Here is a 23,707-nt window from a genome sequence, read left to right as displayed (position 1 = left end):
AAATTCAGGCAAAAATGATTATCTATTACTCAAATTTAGACTCCTATTTCACCTGCCTAGTTACAATATTTCAAAACCCCTTACAAGTGATCTTGAATTCTCTTTTATAGAAAAATGAAGGGAGCAAACAAGCTTCAGATCACTTGTACACATGTCAAAATTTGATTTAATCACAATAGAATATACCCAAGGTATCTTTAGATTGCATACAAGACAAAAAAATATTTGCACTCTTAGGAGGGAAATGCAAATATAACTGAATTCTTGTTGGAAGATGCTGATGCGGACTATCTTTTGTATGCAAGTCGAATCCAACTGATTTGATGATGTGGAAACTGCATAAAACTAAAAATAAAGGGATAGCAATTGATATGTGACAACTGGTCTCCTGGAATGACCAAGGCACTGAAATCTGATTGATCTATGGATCTACATTTCAATAAACAACTAGCTCCTATGAATCTGCGTGAGGCACCTGTGATCAGTTGATCCGGCAAGGTCCTCATATATATAGCTGAGTTGTACCTGAAATGCAGTCTGTTCCTCCTTCCATAGTGTTTTTCTTTCACTCTTCTTCAATAGTACAATACTAGTGGTGCCATTGTGATATCTGAAAATTAGATGGCCATTTGAATTCCTGTATCTCTTGTACTCTGGCCGGGGTCTCTCTACATTTATTATCTATAACATTTTTCACATCTGCTATGAATTTTTCATACATGATCTTGATTGCAATGATTTTATCAATAACAGTATGATATGCAGACACTTGCAACTGATCCCCATCATCAATCTTTTGGAGAGCTATATGAATCATTTCATCAAATTTCTTGTTCCATTTCTCAAGAGATTTGATCTCTCCATCCTTATTTAACAGTTCTAGAATAGTCCAATGTTGGAGCACATGGAATGAATCAACTTTGTCTCAGATTGCTGGCTCCTTCCCTTCCAGATATTGAAATCCCTTTACCAACATATTGAACATTTTGCTGGTTGCCATAATTATGGCGGGAGCTATTGATAGATTCCGTGTGACCATACTTAAATCTTTGAGAACACTGGCCTGTGGTTGCAATGTGTGACACACAAGGGCTTCAAATTTCCACAAAACTCCTACATTGTTCACAGCTGTGAGAGAGTCTGATAAGAATTATAGACTTCATCCAACTTATTCAAAATTGATCTCGCCAAATGTAGAATGGTGCTCATCATTACATCTAGAGCTCTGTCCTTTGCCATTGTTTTGGCTTCTGATAACAACTCATCTTACCTCCTCAATTCTTGCTCAACAACTCTCAATTGCTCTCATCTGTTCAAACTCTTGTGAAGAAGAAGAAACAACATGCCTTGTTGAAGAAGAAGGCTGATCCTCAATTACTGTGTCCGATGGCAGAGGGGGGAGTGCTTTGATTCCCAGGGCATGTTTTATTGTAGCATTTTCCTTGAACAGTTTATTGTATGCCTTGTTTATTTCCACCCTTTCTGCTACCAATATCTCTAACATCTTTTGTTGTTGCTCTGCTGCATCTCTAGGAAACACAGAGTGCATTGTGATTGTTGTTGCTTCTACAGAAGTGGTATCGTTCAGCGTCATGATAATATTACCATCACTTGGTGTCTCTTCCACTCAATCAGCAATTGTGGCTTCCTTATTCTAGGGGTTGTGGCCCATTGAGACAATACTTTAAGAGTTGGATGGTAGCCGGTACCACTAACACCACTTTCATTATTAAACTCTGCAACAAATAGACTATCTTGTTGTCTTATTTGATCTAACAAAAATATTTCTTCTAGATTCCAAGATGGAATCAATAACACGCCACTTTCCTTGACCATCTTCCTTGCATCTTTGGGTGTTACATAATCAAGGTTCAACTCATCAAGAGTTGTCAATTCATATCGCTCTATACCTTGTGATTGTCCTTTCATTTTCAACCATCAGCCCTTAAATTCTGGAGTTTTGGTAAACTCATCATTTGACAAGAATTTGGCAGAAGCTGTCACTCACTCATCATCTATTTGATCAAAAGGAATAGGTGCACCCACATTTATTTTGTCTTGTGGCTCATTTTTTGTAAGATTTTCTCTTGGAGGAATCCTTGGAGGTTGATCTACCTCTTCATCAGTGGCTGATCCATATAAAACATGAACAACTCCTTCAGTTTCACCTGTCACCTCTAACACTTCATATGATACAATTGGCACAGCCAATCTTTGTTGTCGTGGCTCTTGTGTTGCTGGTTCATTAGGAAACACACTCTCTCTTCTTCTAGCCATCAACTCTTCCAACCTTGGGGGCGCATATACTGAAGTCTCTTCTTCTTGAGAAGGTACATTCGGAGGTTCTTCCTCAATCCCATGTGGCACATCTTCTGATATTTCTTCAAGCATTGGTGCTTTTGCCACAGGCTTGTCTTCCACCATTGGCCTCTTTCCTTTAGATGCAGCACTTCCAATGTAAAATTGTCAAAGTTTTCAATCATGACCTCAATCCTTTTGACTTACATTTTTCTCCTCGTGATAAAAGCCTAAGAAACTTGGAACCCATTTCTTTCTCTCTGTCTCAATATTCAACAGAATGACACATTTCTTTCTTTTTTGGACAACTTCCCTTGGATCATAGCAATTTCTTATTACGTCTTCTGCATAACACAACTCATGATAATAAGATCCTCTGTTCAGATGCACCTCTTTTAACCAATGCATAAATCTCTCAAGAACATAATTTCTCCATTGTCCAAATTTCAAAGAATATCTGCTATTTAAATGGTTTTGCACCTCTTCCAGGGTCTCAACACCAATAGAGAAATCATAATATCTTACACACCAAGGAAGAAAAGTACCTTTCCTTTGCTTTTTCATGTATGCCTTTTCCCTCCACATGAATTGACACATAAATTCTAGGAAAGCCAATCTAGGAGAAACATATATAGGCAATTAATGTGATGCCTGAGGGCAACCCTATATCTTAATAGTGGTATAATCAGAGGAGAAGAGCCAATCACCGTGATTATACTCACCAGCTTCATCCATCCTTTCTACTTTGGGCCTTATCAATTGCATAAAGCTTTTAGGTAGCCCTTCTAAAGTGAAACCACACCATATGACTACCTTGACAATGAAACATTCACGAAAAGTTACATAATCACCTAGTTCACATTGACTATCCCACATATAGCACCATCTTTGTATAGGGAATACCTTTCCTTCATAATCAAATTTCAGCTTCATCTCATCATTCTATTCGTATTTATGTTGATACAAGATTAAATGACACAAGAGAGAGTAGTATTTGAGAACAATTATTCTACCATTCTCTCTCATATTAATCAGTCCTTGGTGAATCTCCTCCTCAATGTAGGAAGAAAAATCATATTCAAAGTTGGCATACTTATGCTGAATTCTCATAGCCATCATCATCATTCCAACTGGCATGGTGTTTTCAAAATCCTTTCCCAGGACTTGGCATAGGGCATAGTATGTTTTAACAAGATAATTTTCAATCTTTTTAAGCAAGGAAGGCTCCTCTAAATCGAATATAATTGCTCTTTTGTTGTCCAAATCCTTCTTTCTGAAGAGAGGCACTTCATCTACTCTGAGGGTCCTTTTTCGCCTCTCATAATCCATTTTAAATTTTTCCAAGTTTATCTCTATTAGAGCCTACCTACACAAACCAAAGCATTCTACAATTGCCATCCTATTTATATCAACCAAAATTGTGCCATCATGATTTTTGCCAATTTTAGTAGCATAATCATGGTTCCTGGCCAAAAATCTAATCAAATCTGGTTCCATAAACACATTTGGCACGATTAATTTAGCCAATTCAAGAGACCATGGGTTGGACAAAGGAATAGGTTCATTTCTTCTCTAATAAAAATGAGAAAGGAGGTCCCATCCAGATTTAGGAATATTGGAATTTCCACAATGTGCACAGTTGTCTTTAAACTCTCTCCTATCCCTCCAAACTATGCTCGACTCAGGAAGAATATCTAATATATCTCAATAATATGATCTTTTATATTCATTTTCTTCAGTAGCCTCCATTGTATTGGCCATGGATTTTTCCTCTGCCGGAGTTGGCCGTTTTTTTTTTTTTGCGAGGGGCCTCGGGCTTTTTGGGTGCAAGTTCATGTGAACTACTAGCAGGATCTTTCCTTTTACTGGAAACCCTAGGCTTTTTTTGGTGTGGCTTCAACTTGGCTAGCACTAGGTTCTTGTGGTATTTCAGCTTCCTTGGATACAAATTCTCTCATTTTAGGAGAGGACTCACCCTTCTTAGGCATCTTGGAAATTCAAATAAGCCAGGGTTTGTTTTATCTCTATTTGCCCTAAGAATTACAGGACACTAAAGCAGGGAATACCAATGAATCTATCACAATTATGACACAAAGAGGGTTGGTACACTTGCTCAGTTGCTCTTTTGAGAACTCTAGCAGACTAGTCACATGAAATTCTCCTTGTTATCCCAAAGCTCCACCCTTTCAATTTTCTTGAATTCCAAGTTGAATGCCAAGTGAGGGAAACGCCTTGATTTGCGAATTTATTCCTACTAAACTGCACTTCGCTTCATGTCATGTCTTCATTTATTAGAATCGTGCAGACAGTTTGAACTAGGTAGTCATGTGTGTTTAGACCTGAGCCATGGATGATGCAATGTGTTTACAATGGATGGCTTGGATTGGTCACACTCATCTTGACTTTGGCCCATTAGGCGATCACCTTCCACCATGGTAGTCCTACGTCACCAACATCAGAGTCCAAATGATTGCATTTAGACTACCCCACGTTCCTGTGAGTTATTTTTGTGCCACCTCATTCCTCCCATGAGGGCATGGGGTAAAGCTAATGCTTCCTGTTTGTATGTTTTGTGCTACCCTGCGCCGCCAGGTACAAGAAAATACATACACACTGCACACCCCACGTGTCCATGGCTGCTTTAAAATTGAGGTCTTTACCCTCGCGGGGGCGTGGGTTGTTATTCAATCACACATTTGTTAGCACATGTAAAAAAGGACGACTTAACGAAGGGGGGTGGGGCCATTATGCTAGGACTTAACAAAATATTAAATCAGTCTAAAAATTATAAAATATAAAGGTGAATAGCTGGTAGACGAATAAAGTCCTAGCACAATGTGGTCGATTACCAAACGTTTTGATGGGCTGAGGTTATGACTAAAAGGCACTTTGACTTACTGGACCAATCAACAAAGAAATAAAACAAAAGACATCAATGAAGCGTATGACCTTGAGGGTTTACACTTTGTTGATTGAAAATTTTGTACACCTAAGAAGATGTGCAAAATTGTGGTTTCAACCACAGCATGTGAGTGTAAAAATCTCCTAATTTAGGGAAGGCTCCCCCTTTACTAAATAAAAACTAATCTAAATTGGATGGGATAGCAACCTTTCCTCTTTTTTCAAAAAAGATTATATTATTTTCTCTTCGCAGAAAAGAAACAACAATTTTTAAAGAAATAATAACAGCAACTTAAGTCGAAACCAGGAGAGGAAATGAAGTTTGTTGAAAGCACAAAGACTTCCATCACCTCCTCCAGGACAGGAAAACAACAACCAAGCACAAAGTCTTGAGTTTCTAAAATCCTATCTACCCTTTTCAGAATGATAAAATAAGAACAATATACAGCATACGGCAGTGCAAAGTCCGCGAGTATGATGCACCTTCAAGTCACTTTAAATGGGAATTACTACAACCACAAAGTCTTGCAACTCTTCTTAGATTTTAATTGCTACTAAACTAATTCAATCTTCAATATTTGCAGCACAAAGTCAGCAAATATTTAGAGTGAATCTCTTCTTAACAACTTTTCACAACTTCAAGCAAGTACAAAGAAGTATCCCAATATGACATAAGAACACAATGGACACAAAGTATGGCTTCAACACAAAGTGTCAAATTCCAAACTCTTTGATATTACTTGAGAGAAAAAAATTTACAACTATAAAGCTTAAAGTCTCGATGAGTGCAAAATTCTGTAGAGTTTTCTTGCTAGCCAAAAAGATAAAAATTACATAGAGCAGCCCCGTGTATATATAGGAGAGGGGCTAACAGAAAAATGTGGGAGAAGTCTAACTAACTAAGACTTTTTCCACAACTAACTAACTATGACTTATTCAAATTACAGTTCTAGTGCTAACCAACTTGTAATTTGTTTACATGTAATTACAATTTACAAAGTTACAAGTGACAATTCACTTGTAATCATGAATTGTGACATTACATGTAATTTGTTGAAAACAAAATGCATATTAAAAACATAAGTGTCAAAGACACTTTTTATTCTTATCCATCTTTGGCCATGAGGGACTGGAAACTATTGATGGAATTCTGCAATTCATCAGGATCCGAACCTGTTGTGTTCCTGGCAACTGCAACAATCTTAATGATAACATCATAATATCTTACTGTTGCCTCCCTGTGTTCTTCAAGAACGGTCTGCATCTTATCGAAGAACACTTGATAACTAACAAACATATGGATTGAATTCACTAATAAACTGTTCTGATTCAAGCCCCTGGCGAAGACTTGATGTTAATCCAGTGAGTATTGAATCTGTTGCAAGCAACTCTCCATCACGACTCAAAATATTACAGGACATTTTGTCAAAACTAGAGAGTATATCCTGCTCCACCTCATTACTCATTTCAAGTGTAGCTTGTATATCTTTGATGAGGTCTTTGATAACCAATGACTTGTTCATCAAAAGTTCATCAAATTCTATATATCTCTCTCTGCCAGGCATTACCATATTGTCACACATGATTTTTAATTTGATGCAATCCATCTCATGCTAGATTTTAAGATCTTTCTCAATTGGACCTAGACTTTGTTTGAAAGTTTCCAAGGTCTGATTCAGCTTCAATTTCACTGCTCTTACATTGCTCATTACATGCAATGCTTTCTTTACCACCTGAGTACTCTAATCAATCAGCTGATCTACCCAAGAATCAACTGCCTTAGCCTTCTAAGCAACTTTCTCTAATTGCCTGATAGATTCTTCAGATGTGGAGGAGGTTAAAGGATCAACTTGTTCTGAAGAATTTGTGATCTTTTGGATCACTGTGATGAGCCGTGAATTCTTCTCTTTGAGCTCATTCTTCTTTGCTAGTAGCTCATCATAACTTTGGACCAATAAACTCACTGAGTCCTAGGCATCATGCATGAGACCAGAATGTGTTTGTTCCCCAAGTTCTACCCTTGTGAGCCTATAGTCTGACAACTACGTTTCTTCTGGCGGTTTCTCAACTTGAGGCTCTGCCACTTCCGCATATTTCATTTTGTTGTTATCAACCACCACATGCGAGACTGTCTTTGCCTTCTTATTGACCCTTGTCTTAGGCCTCTTGAGCTGCTGGAAATCAAATATGTCAGGAGAGATCTCTTGCTTCTTCCTTTTGGGTGTGATTGAACTCAACCAAGGGGGTAGTTCTAATGAGATCACATTTGAGACAGAAATTGTGGTTTCTGAGGAAACAGGGTCAGCCTATACCACAATTGTCACTCTTGGAGAAGTCTCTATTTGAACAGCGACAAGCGTTTGTTCAGGCGGCAAATCATGACTAGCTGTTGTCATGAACTTATCAAAACTCATGGCAGAAGTATCAACCTCAAGAAAAGATACATTGGATAGAATGGAAAATGCGGGGTTCACATCAAAGACATTCTCTAGGCCACCATGATAAGTGTCAACAGGTACCTCGACACTAGCACAAAAAGATGTACTAGGTTCCACAGAACCTACATGAGCGGTGGATAAAGAATCCACATCCGTGTCAATTGGGGACATGGGAACATCCAATGACACCTGAGGAACAACTGTACGGGGAGAATCTGAACCAATAGAGGGGGGAGATCCCATTGTGTTCTCCTCATGCTCATCACACTCCAAATCAATAACATGGATCTGCACTTGCAGTTTTTCCTTTCCTTTTAGTGACACTTCTAGTGGAGGAATTGTTGTCCTCATTTTTGTTTTCAAAAATGAAGGACCATTACATGAAATTTTTGTGAAAAAAAAATGAAAAAATTTACTCTATGACACGCTTCTCGAGGCAGAATTTTGACTAATCCTTGGACTAGCTTAATCCTCAATCCATCCTCGAACTACGTTTCGAATTTCATCAAATTTTGGGTTCGTTTGCTATGTCTTTCCTTCAATTTCGGGTTTTAAAATCCCGACTGCAGGTGGAGAATTTTCTTCAAACTGCAAGTTTTAATGATGTCCATTGTTTTGGTCTTTGTAGGGAATTTTTTATCTTATTACATGTGCATTTTTATTAAAAGATGAATACTTGTAATTTGTTTTAAATTTCCCCTTTGTTGATTTTATTATTTTTATTGTTTTTTGGCTTGTTTAGTTAAAATAGGGATTTTTTGGCTAAACTACAAGTAAATTTGTAGTTCTCTCCAAAAACCCCTACTTTAATGGTTTTTACATGTAATAGGGATTTTAAATCCCCATTACATGTGTGCAAGTAAAGTATAACTTGTTGTAGGGATTTTATTTTCCTTTTACAAGTAATTAAAACTTGCACATCTCTCTCCAAAACCCGATTTTGCCTAGAAATGAAATAAAGTGACAATTTTAAACTTGCACTTTGTCTACAAAAACCCCTACTTTAATGGTTTTTACATGTCATAGGGATTTTAAACCCATATTACATATGTGCAAGTAAGTTATAACTTGTTGTAGGGGTTTTATTTCCCTTTTACAAGTGCATAAAACTTGCATCTCTCTCCAAAAATCCCGATTTTGCCTTGTTAGTGAAAAAGTGACAATTTAAAACTTGCACTTTGGTCTAAAAAACCCGATTTTGCTCATAAAGTGCATTTTTGACATTTTAAACTTGCTATTTGTCCAAAAAATCCCGATTTTGCTCAACATGTTGAAAAAGTGAAATTTTAAACTTGTTACATCTTCTAAAAAACCCGATTTTCATTGTTTCAATGCATTTCAAACTTGTTATTGGTTCCAAAAAACCCGAATTGCAAGGAAAAACGTTTTTTTTGAGGATTTTAGGCAAATTTTTGTGGAGATTTTTTGGGAGATAGAAGGTGTTTTGGATTCCTCCCTATTTTTATGCATTTTGAAACTCTTCTCATGCCATTTGGTGGATTTGTTTGCTGGTTTGAAGGCATTTTAACAGCAAAAAAACTTTTTGAAAATGCCACGTTTTACTTCTTCAAATTCCACGAATCATACCTCTCCTAAGTCGTTTTGGCTTCTTTCATCTAGGCGTGGAGATTGGAGCTTTGTTTGATTCATTTTTCATGCATTTGCTGCCACATTTTTCAGTTTTGGGCCTTTTTTCAAAAACGTGGCTAGGTTTTGGAATGCGGTTAATTTCTTTTTAAGAGTTCTCCTTCCTTCTTTCCAAAGATTGATCATCTTTTTGAAGAAGGCATTTTCAGTTTGAAGCAAGGTTTGATTTCTTTTCTTTCTTTGTTTCATTTTCTTGTTTTCTTGTTTTTCCTTTCTAGTTGTAAATGGTTGGTTCTTCCCCAAAAATTGGTTTTTGTGAGAAAGTTTTTCCCCTTGATATGCAATTTTTGAATTGCATTGTTCTTCCCCATTTTCCCTCTTTACTTGTATTCGGGATTTTAAATCCCGATTACAAGTTGGATGAAAATAATTGTTCTTCCCTTACGGATAAAAGATTTAACCATCTTTTGTTTAAATTCCAAGTTTCAAAGATGAAAAATACCCATTCTTTCAAAATCGGGTTTTTGGAACCGGATTGCATGTTGAAAGTTCTTCCCATTTTTTTGAAGATGATCTTCCCAAAATCTTCTCATATTCATTTCCATCATCCGTACATACCATTTCATCCACTCATTTCACCCCTTCATTCATTTTCCCCATTTAAAGTCTTCACTTGTAGTCAGCCATCCAGAACCCGAAATTGGTATAAAATGTACTCAAAAAACACTTGAAAATGAGTTTTAAAGGTCCAATTACAATTGCAAACTTGTAGTTACCCATTACACATGAAGTTGCATGTTTGTTCTCCACAATTGGAAGTTAATGCTCTTGTTTTTCCCACACATGTAATGCAACTTCCAAAACCCGAAATTCACTTGTGAGCCCATTTTTGCATCAATTCATCCCTTCCCTTGTCAATTCGGTTTGCACACACGATTTACCAAATCAATGGATTAAGGCATGGACCTTATTTTGCAAGAAGATTTCAAGAATGAAGGAAGATACAAAGAAGAGATGCAACAACAATTCATGGTTGCGAGCATAGAATGCTTTCAAGACAAAGATGGTCATGACATGAAAAGAGGAAGGCAACCCTTCCCCTCCTGAAAAGATAGTACTACCCCAAGCAAGAAGACAAGGAAGCAAGTTCCTGTTCTGGTTGAAGATGTCTTTACCAATCCAGAATACTTCAAGTTCTAGCATCCTGAAGCGACATGAAGATCATCACAGACAAAGGATGATGCAATTAGAGTCGTGTCTTTAGACACATGGAATAGTTTTAGTTATGCATTTGTAATTTTGTTTTGACAAGTTACATGTAAAAGTATTTATGTAAAACGCAAGTTACACATTACTTGCACTTTTGTAATTACATGTAAAGCAACTACAAGTTGTGTTCAATTAGGACTGTAGTTGGAATAAGTCTTAGTTAGTTATTGAATAAGTCTTGGTGGTTGAGAGAATCTCTCAAATTAGTTAGGATCCTCCCACCTTTTTCTCAAGGCTCCTCTTCTATAAATACTTGAGGGGTCTATTGTAATATTTATCTTTTGGAAAGCAAGTAAAAACTCTGCCAAATTTACAGCAAGAAGTCTTTGAGCTTATGTATGTGAATTGAAAGTTTTGAAGAATAATAAAGAAGGATTACTCAAGTTTTGAGTCTTTGAGCTACACGTTTGAGTTTGAATCTTTTTATTTCTTCCATGCAAAGTGTTGTTGCCGGGAATAATCATTATGTTATGTTGTCATATTATGTTTATGTTGTCATCGGTAATAATGAGTTACGGCGGTCAGTTAGTTAGCCGACGGGTAGGTAGTTGGAGTCGCGACGGTTGTGTCGCACCCCTTCGGCTGTTATATATTGCACTACCTTTCCTTCTTAGAGGACCATCATCATGTTAGTCGTATCTGTATGTTGTAAGCATTGTACATGGACTGTTGAATTAATACAGAGACTGGTTATTTAATATATTTCCATTATGTTCTATGCATTTACTTTCTGCATTTAATCGTCACCCGAAAGGGCAAACATTTGGCGCCGTTGCCTAGACGAACTCGGGAACAGAAGACACGGATGGCGCACGGACACGATGGGCCTACCCGTCGGTGAGATTAACCCAAAGGCCGACAATGCACAAAGGGAACAATCGTCGTGGGACGCAGAGCGTGATGGCAAGAGGCAAAGGGGAAATTGAACCCTGGAATAATTCCGACACACTGTTGATATAAACCGTGGCCGAAAGGCAAAATAAAAATAAAAATAATAAAAAGTTTTTTTTTGTACATGGCGTGTGTTTGCTGTGTACAGAAGTGACTTATGCCCAACAGACTAAATAAGGACAAAAATAAAAAGATACAAAGTGACGAATGGGAAGTGGCACAAACCGCGTTGAATCTCAAACAGTAGATAGAATGAAGGCGTAGGCTAAGGCAGCTTGCCGAGGGACGACCGGCCGAGGGGTTGCCCGAAGGGAACCCAGGAGGTGTCACGGAGGTTGCGGAGGCAGAGATAGACGGAGAGAATTACACTGTCGTAGGGTTGCCCGAAGGGAACTGAGAAGGAGTCACGGAGGGTGCCGAAGGAGAACTCTACAGTTTGCCAGAATACCACCGTAGGGTAAGAAGTCGCGAAGAGTTGGTGGAACAAACAAGGCGAAGTCTAAAACTGATCGACGCTACCACAGACCTACTAAAGAATTTGTCCATTTCGGAGGACAACCGGAGGAAGACAACCAACCAGAGGGAGACAGCGGAAGATGACGGTACGACCGAAGGTGCCGAGGGAGCACAAGGGTACCATACGGGAGGCAATTTGTTCGGTTCGGTGTCAGAAACTTCCTCTGGAGGACCCACGAGTGGAGGTTCAGTTGCAGGAGGCAGAGGATCGCCAGGTACAAGCACACAAGGAATTAGAGGAGCAAAGCGGTGGGATGGCGAGTAAATAGAAATTGCCAAAGTTCATAGGGGAGGGCAAGGAAGATCCCTTATGGCACTGTCGTACATGTGAAACCATTTGGTCCGCCAATGAAGTGACAAACGAGGATGACTGGGTACAGCAGTTCCCAGCCACGTTACGTGGAGTTGCCATAGATTAGTACTCCGATGTGGACAAGCAAAAAGTGGCCACGTGGGCCAATCTACAAAAGAAATTCACAAAGGAGTTTCGGTTGCTCCGTGATGACAATGAAATTGTAATGGAGATATACAGTACCAAACAAGGTACCAAGGAGACAGTACGGGCATACAGCAGGAGGCTAAAGGAATTGCTGGGAAAAATGGAGAGTCAACCAGCAGATGGGTTGAAAAAGCGATGGTTCGTGGAGGGACTATAGCATTCCCTCCGAAGGAAGATGAAAATCATTCCACCTACATCATATGACGATGCCTATAATAGGGCGATGGACCTAGAGAGCGAATACAAAACGTCAAAGAAGAAGAAAAGTAATAAATATTCATCTGATGATGATGAAGACTCTGACGGGGAAAGCAGTAGCAGTGGCGAATCGAGTAAAAAGGTGCATGCTCTCCAAAAGGACATTGAACGAATGTTGAATGAATTCAAAGCCATGAAGGGGAGTACAAGTAAGACTCAAGAAAACGACGTGTGGTGTACCGACTGTAGGAGTGACGGACACACCAAGGGGTCCTGCCCCAAGAAGGTTTTCTGCGACATTTGTCAGATTGCGGGACATTTGACAAAGGAATGTCCCTACAATATGAAAACCAGGACCCAACAAGTTCTCTTCACGCAAGAGCAGCCGGCCGTCGGAATTTCGCAAACCAACACAATGGCATCATCTAGAGGTTACTGGGACAACAGACGTGGTGGCGGAAGAAATAGCAACAATAACAATAACAATAACGAAAGCCGTATCCAGTATGACGCCAAGGGCCGGCCAATTATCCAATGTAGGGCCTGTAATCAGTGGGGGCACTTCGCTCGTGATTGCACGAAGGAAGCCACCCCTCAGCACCTCTGCCGATGGTGTGGGCCAGTCAACCATGAGGATGCAAATTGCCCACAGGCAGGGGTTAATCTCCTCAACATTGAGAAGACTGGTGAGAAAGAAGTACTGGCGATCACCCACGCCCAGACGAAAAAAGCCATTTATCCCGACCCCCGTACGGAGAAGGAGAGATTACGAGAGGCAAAGGCCAATATTGAACGTGAGATGACGGCAGAACGACGGGACAACGAGGTGGCGAGTACATCATCCCGTACGGAAGTGGAAAATAACATCATTGGGCAAGTACTGCAGATGGAAGTACCTATAAGGGTAAAGGACCTTCTAGAAACAATGCCATAGTTAAGAACCGCCATTTTTAGTTCCATACAAACCACTACGCAGGCACCTTTGCGGGCCACACGAGCGGAAGTTCCGGTCAGCCCCTCGGCTGACCCAATGTTGTTGGCCGTAAATAGTGGTCGGCATCCTGCTGTAGTGGAGATGGGAATTCTCGGGGCTATCCTCAAAGACACCATCGTGGACGTGTTAATGTGTCTGGAATCGCATTGCTGCAAACTCCATACGGCCAACGCAGAATAGAATAGCCAGCTGAGTATCCTACTCTCTCTTGAGATAAGGAAGTCCCTAATGCTATTTTTTATATTTGATCGAAGGGGACAACCTCAAGGTTTCTTTTGTCAGGTCTTGACTGCGGGATCTCTCAGTGACTCGATGTGTTTATGCTGGAAACACAAGGGGGACTTACAATTTGCAACAAGCTGTGATTCTCGAATTACGCAATAAAGAGCAAAAGGAAAGGGTTAGGAGATCTAAAACTAACAACACGGGTATGCGGGTAGATGGATTCAACATAACCAATTCCTGTTTGGCCAGAATAGCTCACAACCTTGCAGGAACGGTGCAATCTTCAAAGGGACTTGGAAGATTTTCAGACTGGAGACGCACAACTAAGCACCCAATTCTAGCGCAACTCAGACGGACATCTGCAATTGAACTAAGCACAATCGAAGGCTCAAGTTAACCACACAAAAGGACACACAATCAGTATATCCTCAGTGGTATGAGCCTGAATCTATCAAATACCTGCACACCCAAAACAGAAAGATCTATCTAAAATACTGAAAGAAACCATGCAAACAGGATGAAACCAAGACAATAAATACCAAATCAATGTTTATATATTGATTTCAACTGCCTATTACAACAATTTCTGCAGCATCTATATGCTACTGCTAAGATCTAACCTATTCTAACCTCTAAGGTCTAACCATCTAACCATCTAACCATCTAACTATCTAACAATCTCTAACCCTTTACAAGAGAAAGGCCTCTGCCTTTTATAGATATTACAATTTTGAATCGAAGGCTAGGATGGACTGCATCCAAGGGTCCTGATCTATCTTCCAGAAGCTGGCAGCTTTAACCCATGCCAAATTAATTCTCAGTTATCCAACCAGCAACTATCTCTACCTGCCACTATTTGGCTTTAATTCAGGTCTATCCAATCTTCTTGGTGGTTGGGAATAGTTATCCAAAAAAATATCTTGCACGGGACCCATAGGCAGTTTACAATAAAGCAATTTCAGCTTTTTAGGAATTGAATTCCTTGAATTAAATCCAGCTGTGCACTTTCTTGATGATGCATAAACTTGCAGCATTCAGAGTGTTCTTTGGTCTTTGGTCCCGGTGGTGGACTTCATCTTTGTTCAGCGGCACGGTTCCCAATGCTCAGTTGTTCTCGCGCTCTTGCATCTTTTCTTTTCCAATCTTCAGCGCCTGACTTTGGATTGCGATCCTTCCTTGATTTGCGTTTGAGGCTTTCTCCTGGTTCTTCGATGACGTCCTGCGATAAATCAACCAATTTCACTTCATTAAATTAATTTGAAAAATTAATTAATTAATTTAACAAATATTAAATTTAATTACGACGTCTGGCCTGAGAAGCTCTTTGTGAGATGTATCTTGAAAATGCTTCTCTTTTCTCTTTGAATGTGAAATCTGATCCTTGGGTGATTTACTTCTGTGGGATTTAACCTTTGGAGTCTTGGGCGCTTTGAATGGGTTTTACGGCGTTTTGAAAACTTCTTATAGCGCGATTCTGGAGGTTTGAAGAGCTTCTGCAAATTTTAAAACTCTAACTCTCATGCTTTCTGGTTAATTTCGAAGAACTTAAACGTTTTGAAATTTCATCATATTCTCCAATTTAGCCCCCCAGGGTCCAAAATTGGCGTTTTAAGTGAAATTTCGGACCATCTGGGGATTTTTGCAACTCTTCCAAATAATAAATTTCGGCCCCATGGTCCGAAATTGATGTTTTGGGCGAAATTCGGAGCTCTTGGGGTTTCTTACAAACCTTTTAAGCATTTTCGGACCTTCTGGCGTTTTTGGAATTTAAAAGAAAACTTCGGGCCATAAGGCGTTTTACAACTTGCCCAGAATTTAGGACCATTGAGCATATTTTGCAAAAAAAACTTCGGACCCTTTGGGCGTTTTCGATCTTAAATGATTTTCAGAGCTGGGGGAACTTTTGCAATTTCCTTTTGTCTCTCATTTTGGAGCTAGGGTCCGAAAACAAGCTCTAAGTGCTTTTCGGAATTTTAACGCCTTTGGAAACATTTCGCGTTCTTCATTTTGGTCCAAAGGGTCCGAAAATATAATCGCTTAGTGATTTTTGGAGGTGGGGGGCACTCTCGCGATTTTCAGACCAAGTGCGTCCCTTTTTAAATATTTCGCGTTTCTTCCTTTTGCTCCCCAAGGTCCGAAAAGGAAAACTTAAGTGATTTCGGGGCTTATAGCATATTTGACGAATTTTAAAAGGAACCTCGGACCTCAACGCGTTTTGTTTTTTTTTCAAACTTGATACACTTTTCAAATTCCCCCCCCAAGTCCGAAAATGGACGCTTAAGTGGTTTTTGGACCTGGTAACATATTTTGCAAAATCGCATTTTTTAAACATTTCGCCCCAGGGTCCGAAAATGGACAATTAAAGTGTTTTTCGGACCTTGAGGGTCTTTTGGCAACTTAAGGTAATTTTCGGACCTAAACCACCTTTTGGCAAGTTTTTTACTTTTTCAACTTTTTGGCTTGTGGGTCCGAAATTGAGCATATGGAATATAACATTTAAGTATAAGAAAGAAGAAGATATTCTTATACTTTAAGTTATATTCCATATATACTTTCAGGATGTTTGAGAGTGGTTTCGGCCCTCCAGGAGTTATATTGCAAATTCTAGTTTTTGGAGGTTTCCTCAGTTTTTCAGAGTTAGCCAAATTTCAGGATCAGGACATTCCAGACTTAGCCAAATTTCAAGGTCAGGACAGAAAGGCACAAACTGGGGGGTCCCTGTCCAAGACGGGGATGGGTGTGCGATTCGCACAACAGGACGGAGGTTCGGGGGTGAATGTACTGCCAAAGGATACGTGGAAGAAGCTGGGGAAGCCAAAACTATGGCCACCCACGTTCAACTTGGTAGGTGCAGACCAACAAGGCATCAAGCCACTCGGCACCCTGATGGCCCAGCCGGTCACCATCGGCACGCAACCTTTCATACTAGATTTTGTGGTAATCCCACTCAAGAAGAGGGGTACAACACCATCTTAGGTAGAGGGTGGCTGGTTACAACAAAGGTGAACCACGACTGGAAAAATAACACCCTTTCTATGGAGAAAGGGGGGCGGAAGTACACCATTGATCTGAGGACCCAGTTTGTTGACGAGGAACTGACATCATCTTCGGAATCGGAGAGTGAAGGAAAAGGCTACCCGAGGGACGAAGGACGGGGCTACAGGGAGCCCAACGACGAAGGGATTCTCAAACTAGGAGAGTGCTCCGAGGATGAGACAGGGTCATTGAACGGGCTCTTCCATTGGCAAATGGAGGATTATGAAATGTTCCAGAGCTACAGGCTCGAAGTAGAGGAACCAGAGCAAGTAACAGAGGAGGCGTACCTACCAGAATACATAGAATATTGGAAGGGAGACGCCCCAAACCTCGGTGACATAGATAATCCGAAGATCAATTGTGTCGGCAATGATTGGAACCCTGTGTGGAAGGCCGCAGCCTTCAAAATCTTTATTATTCTTCTTCTTCTTATGTACGGGAAGGAGACCGTGGTCCCTGTAGAATTTGTGGTTCCAGGTCTTCGGATGGCCATGGAAAATAAACTTGCCACCAATAGGTTCAAATTGAAACCCTACCACGAGAAGCGCGCAGGGGACCCGCGAGGCCGGAAGGACACCCGAGAGTCCGGAGGGAGACCCGAGAGGATGGAAGGGGACCCGAGAGGTCGGGCAAGCGACTCACCAGGCACAGGACCAAAACAGGAGACTCTCGGGCGAGGCAAACCGAGAAGGATGAAGGGCGATCCCAGAGACAGGGGACCTGACCGAAGACTCTCTAGACAACTAAATTAGGAAATCGAAAAAAAAAAAAAAGAAGAGTACCGTATGGCCGTATGGCAGTTGACCGTACGGCTGGAAAAAAAAAAAGTTACATAAAAAAATTAAAAAAAAAGACAAGAAAACAAAAGCGCCACGGTGGAAACACCGTACAGTGGGACCACCGGCGGTGGCGACACCGGCGGTGGTGATCACCGTGCGGTGGTGACCACTGTGCGGTGGTAACATCGACGGTGGGACCATCGTACGGTGGACACCACCGGCGGTGGTAACCATCGTCATGCGGAAAGGCCAAAACACAAAAACGCACGCAAAGACTAAGACACGTAGCCGCACAACCACACAGCCGCACAAACACACGCAGTCGCTCCATCGTCAATGGTCCGCCGTACGGTGGAGGGGTGTTGACGACACGGGAAGGTAGCCGCACGATCGGAGGTGCCAGTGCTGTTGTTGACCGTACAGGGAGGTTGTATGGCCGGGGTGCCATCGGGGACATTACAGTGCCAAAACAAAAAAAAAAAAACCGACGACCAGATTTAAAATGATTCGCTAGAGTTTGAAGCTAGGACACTGGAAATTCAGAGTGGAGAAGAAGGGTTTTTGGCATCTTAAAATATCACAGAAATGCTGTGCCCCAGGACCCCGCGAGGGGCGTTGCCCCTCGACCCCGTTGGGGCGCTGCCCCAGACCCCGCTGGAGGTGCTACCCCCAGACCCCCAATTTATTTTTGAGCTACAATACACTTTTTCGAGTTGGGCGAAGGGCATCTGAGAAGTCATGGTAAATGTGGGTTGTTCCGTACGGTGAGAAAGAAGCTTGACGCTAAGCATTGGCGAGAAGCCATAAGCCGTAGAGGGAGATGGATTTGGAGGGTGCGAACAAACAAAGTTGCGGGAAGGCATTGTAGATCTGCGCAGTCGTACGACAACAGGGAGTTATTCAGTTCAGTTATCAACCTTTGGGGAGTGTGATGGAGGATTTGAAGTGTTTCCTAGCCTTTGTGCCAGAGGGTTGTGGCCACTTCCAGGCATGACTGGTATGCTTTGAGGAACTCGGAGTATGTCTCAACGTGAGGTTGCCTTGGTGGATGCACGGCGGGCTCGGGAGGAGCTAACCACCAGGTTGGAGGCAGTAGTCACGTGAGACTTAGTTCAGTGTACCCAAGAGTTGGATGTCAGGAGAGCAGCACGGTTGGCTATCGAGGACAAGTTGGCTAGGGAGACAGTATCATTTGAGTAGCAGTTGGTGGAGGCTGAGACTGAAAAGTGTGTTTTGCAGACAAGTTTGGGTTAGGCACAGGAGGACTGTGATGTCAGAGGAAGCAATAATGGTGCAATCCGCACTTGAGCATCGGATGGTAGCAGAAAAGGATTTTCAAGCGAGGACGCAGTAGGTGTATGAGTTTCGAGCTCAACTGGCGTCAGCAGTTCTTGCAGTTCTCTACCTTGGTTTTGTTTAATGTCATCTCTATTTTGTATTAAGTCATCCGGAGTTGACTTCTTTTCTTGGGGGGGATGATGTTGCCGGGAATAATCATTATGTTATGTTGTCATATTATGTTTATGTTGTCGTCAGTAATAATGAGTTACGGCGGTCAGTTAGTTAGCCGACGGGTAGGTAGTTGGAGTCGCGACGGTTGTGTCGCACCCCTTCGGCTGTTATATATTGCACTACCTTTCCTTCTTAGAGGACCATCATCATGTTAGTCGTATCTGTATGTTGTAAGCATTGTACATGGACTGTTGAATTAATACAAAGACTGGTTATTTAATATATTTCCATTATGTTCTGTGCATTTACTTTCTGCATTTAATTGTCACCCGAGAGGGCAAACAAGTGTTTCTAAAGGAGCTTAGTCTAATCTGATTTGATGTCTTTGAGCTGCAAGTAGAGAAGATTAATTAAAATAGGAAAATCTGTAGAAGGAGCAGCAAGTCTTTGAGCTTGCATCTATTCTTGAGGAAAAATTATTGTTTGATAAGAAATAGCAGCAAGTCTTTGAGCTTGCATTAGTTCTTGTCTTTGTGTTGAAAGAATAGATTATTCCAGTCTTTGAGCTGTTGTCTTTTATTCGTTGTAAAATTTAGTATAGCAAAGGGTAGATAGGACTTCCAATAGTCAAGTCTTTGAGCTTGATATTGCTGTCCCGTCCCGAAGGAAGTGACGGGAGTCTTTGAGCTTTCAGGAAACTTCATTTCCTTTCTCTCATTTTCATTTGAAGTTGTTACCATTATTATACATTTTCTTGCTATCACTTTTCTAAGGAGAGAAAAGGATATAGGCTTCCTTGAAGAAAGAAGGAAGATTGCTGTCCCATCTTGTTTTTATTTCAGTTTTAGATAGATAGGGGGAGCCTTCCCTTAATTAGGAGAGTTTCATACTCACACATTGTGGTTGAAGCCACAATTTTGTTTGCTTTCACGAGTGTACAAAATTTTCAACCAACAAGAATAACCAAAGCCTTGCTGACCGTTAACTTGATTCTAGTGCCAGAAGAGGAAGCACCTTCTTTGGACTTGATCCCGACCTCGGATCTTCATCCAAATGGTCCAATTGAATCATTTTTTGCTGCTCCTTTCATCTTGATGGTCTTGACATTATTATTTTTTCAGCCAAGCATTGGTGTTCGCAAGAATGGGCTGAAATTTGCCAAAAAAGGGAATCACATTCCTTCTTTGACCATTGAGGAGAAGGAAGAGGAACTTCTGCAACTCTTTGTTATGTATATTCCGAGTCAAGGATTTGCCCATTATCAACCATCCCTTTTGCGATCTTGGTCAAATCTAGATCTATAATCTTTTCCAGGGTGAGCTTGTTGTAATCCATTCTTCTGATATCCTCTTCAGTGCAGAGATCAACCCACACATCTTTGAGGCAATGAACATGAGTGAAGGCCCTCTTGATTTTGTCCTTCATCCCTCCGTAATTAAAATCTTTTCTCTCCTTGAACTTCCTCAATTTTATTTCTTGATGTTTGGTCTCCATTGCTTTGGCTCTAGCTGAGGTGGTCAAAAAATACCGACCGATCTGTAATGGATTGTGTGAGGAAATATTGATACACAACTTATGATTCGCTAGCTGTATTGCATGAACTGCCATCAGCTGCCTGGCTAACTATCTTGTCAGTGGGATACCGAGGTAACATGTATGGTTGTCCCTCAAAACAGCCAACTCTCATGTAAGTGAAGGTTGGGAACTGCAAGAACAAACACCCACACTCATTCACCTTCTTCCATGCTACCTCAAAATCCATTCTATTCTTGAGTGTTTTGTCAAAAAGACATGAAATGGCCAAAAGAACACATCCTGAACCCTTTTGTAATGAATTTTGCTGGGTCTCAAAGTCAGCTGATCATAATATTTCCATACTGGAACCAGCAACCTGTCACCCTTGGTAGAAAGACCAGGAAATTGTCTGAGTGACGCCACGATATACACCAAGTATGAATTCATATAGAAAGTGAGGGTGGTGGGAACTTGTGACAGCTGCTCACACAAGTTGTCGCTGATGACTTCTCCCCAGAAAATGTGAGATTGCCCCTTCCTCATGATCACAATATAATTGTACATCCAGATTTCGAACACATAAGAGTGTCTCAAACTCATTATTCTATTGAAAAGAGTGATCATGTCCCCAAGAAGTCACAACGATACAACTAGGCCATCTTGAAAAGCAAGTCTTGGGAGAATTAAGCCACTTAGCATTGATGTGTCTAATGTAGTCAGATCTTCTCTAGTTATAATAATCTAGAGCACTCTTCATATTGATGTTTGCATACACAAGAGCTACAGGAACTTTGAAGATCTTGTCAATGGTTTCTGCATCTAACTTGATTATGACGTTTCTGTCATCATCCTTGATTGTTCTAGTCTCCTTATCAAAATGTGACACATGCAAGCACGAACTCAGGTTCCAGGGCAGCCACTAGGAAAGAAGAGACCAAATGGATATGTCTGTTCAAGAGCAATTGCATACCATGCGTTTGGTGATCCCTCCATTCTTTCCAGAAATTCGGACATGTCAACGTCTCCGATCTCTGTGTCTCGGATCTCATCAATGAGAGAAACCATTTGAGTGAGAGCAATCTCATTTTGATATTTATCATACTTATACTTCATCTTCTTGTTTGAAGGTGATGTTGGCTCTTCTATCATCGAACAAGAATCTGCAACACTGTGATGAAAACTCAAGAGAGTAAGAACATCTTCAGCAGCTATTGGGGATTCCATAATCCTCAAACCTTTGAAAACCAATGCCCACACAAGACTTGGGTGGGTTTTTATCATGAAACTTGGACTGACTCAAAGATGATTTGTGGATAAGCTTGGACAGCGATAGGAAGGAAATCAGATCTCGGAGAGTTGACTGCAAGTAAAATGAACCTTTAACTCGAACTTGTAATCGGGTCTCCAAAACCTAACTGCAAGTGACTGATATGTGATAAAATCTCTTGAGAAGCATCTTGAGTTTCGGATAAGGATGAATACAAATGTGGTAGACAAGAGATGCACAACTTGGAGATGAAACTCTTTGTCTTGCAATGACACACAAAAGTCAAGAGGCTTGCAATTGGGCCTCGAGGACACGATTGAATATGAAGGCGAAATACAAACGGTTAAGGACTTTTATAAGTGTGAAATCCTTAGTGTGCAGCCATAAATGCATAAGGCAAGACAAAAAAATGACTTGTAATTGGGTCTCCAAGACCCGACTATAAGTAAGACATAATGAACTTGTCATTGGGTCTTGAAGACCCAATTACAAGTTGATCACAACTTGAGGGCAAAAGGCGGGGAAAGAAGATAAAGAGTGCTTGTAGGCAGGTCATCAAGATGCGATGACAAGCGAACATGTATTAATGTGAGGAAAGAAGACTTGCAATCGAGTCTCCAAGACCCGATTGCAAGCACTTTTAGCTTCTTCATCAATTAAACTAGCCAATGAAGAAGAATCAAACACTTGCAGTTATTTACAAAAACCCAACTAATGCAGGAATGGAAGATTGATGAGCACTCAAACTAGAATAAGGGAAAAATGGGGGGAAATAGAAGAAGGACGCAAAAAGAGGATGCAAGAGGAAGATATGTGAAGCTCGACGGCATAGAAAGATCATAAGACTGCATACAAACAAAGGCAACAAGGATACCAAACTTTGAAAAAGAAAGAACAAACATCTAATGCAAGACTTAAAAAGAAATCAAAACAAAAAGAAAGAAGAAAGCATACCTAAGACACACCCAAGAATGAAATGAAAAACTCCAAAGATGAATCGATAAAGCTGAAAAACCCTCAATGGTAGCCTTCTTAAAGGAAAATGAAGGAGATCAAAACAAACTAGGAGACATTAAATCGTCTAAGTGAAGGGGAAACACATAGGGCAAGATAAATGTTATAACAATAACACTTGTAATCAGGTCTAAGGGTCCGAATACAAGTATTATAAAATATAAGGAAAGGAACTTTATGTATAACCGGATCTTAGAGACCTGATTGCACATACAAAAATACTTTATAAAACAAACAAGACCCTATCCACTTGTAATCGGGTCTTAAGGATCCGATTACAAGTGAATAAGGTTCACTTGTAATTCTTACTAAAAGTTCCCCAACTTGCACTGCGACCTCAAAAACCCGATTTTGAACTAAGGGAAAAATCAAGACCCAAAACAACTAAAACTTAACAAGGAAAACCAAAAGAAAGTGTATACTCAAATGGACATTAACCAAGATAGATTTTGACCTTGGAAAGGGTGCATTAGAGATGCAAAAGCATGAAGTTTAACAAAAAATTCAAAGGGGGTTACCCACATTTTTGTAAACCAAAAATGGGGACAACACACTTAAACAAATTTTGAAACCCTAGCAAAATTCAAAGGCAAATTTTAGGCAAACATCAAGAAAATTCTGACTTTCCTAACAGTACAAAAGAATTGGGCGGTAGATGTCAAAACATCCATGAAACGCTGAGCCCTTACCAGAAACAGCCAGAAAGACCACCAACATTTCCAACAAATCTGAATCAAATTCAATAATGAGCCTGGTCCAAATCATTACCCAAGCCGTTTCCTGCTGAAACATGAGAGCAAGGAGGATACTACCATTCCCTGCAACACA

At 40.5% G+C, this 23,707-nt stretch overlaps 1 protein-coding gene across 5 annotated transcripts in view; it reads right to left on the bottom strand.

Annotated features, from left to right (window-relative positions):
• The window catches only part of LOC131062630 (probable GTP-binding protein OBGC2), a 221,799-nt gene that overhangs the window by 45,576 nt on the left and 152,516 nt on the right, over positions 1 to 23,707 (bottom strand). The gene's annotated exons all lie outside the window — the stretch shown is intronic.

Source organism: Cryptomeria japonica, chromosome 3, assembly GCF_030272615.1.
Source record: "Cryptomeria japonica chromosome 3, Sugi_1.0, whole genome shotgun sequence".
Classification (NCBI taxonomy): Eukaryota; Viridiplantae; Streptophyta; class Pinopsida; order Cupressales; family Cupressaceae; genus Cryptomeria; species Cryptomeria japonica.
This window is presented reverse-complemented; position numbering and strand designations above follow the sequence as displayed.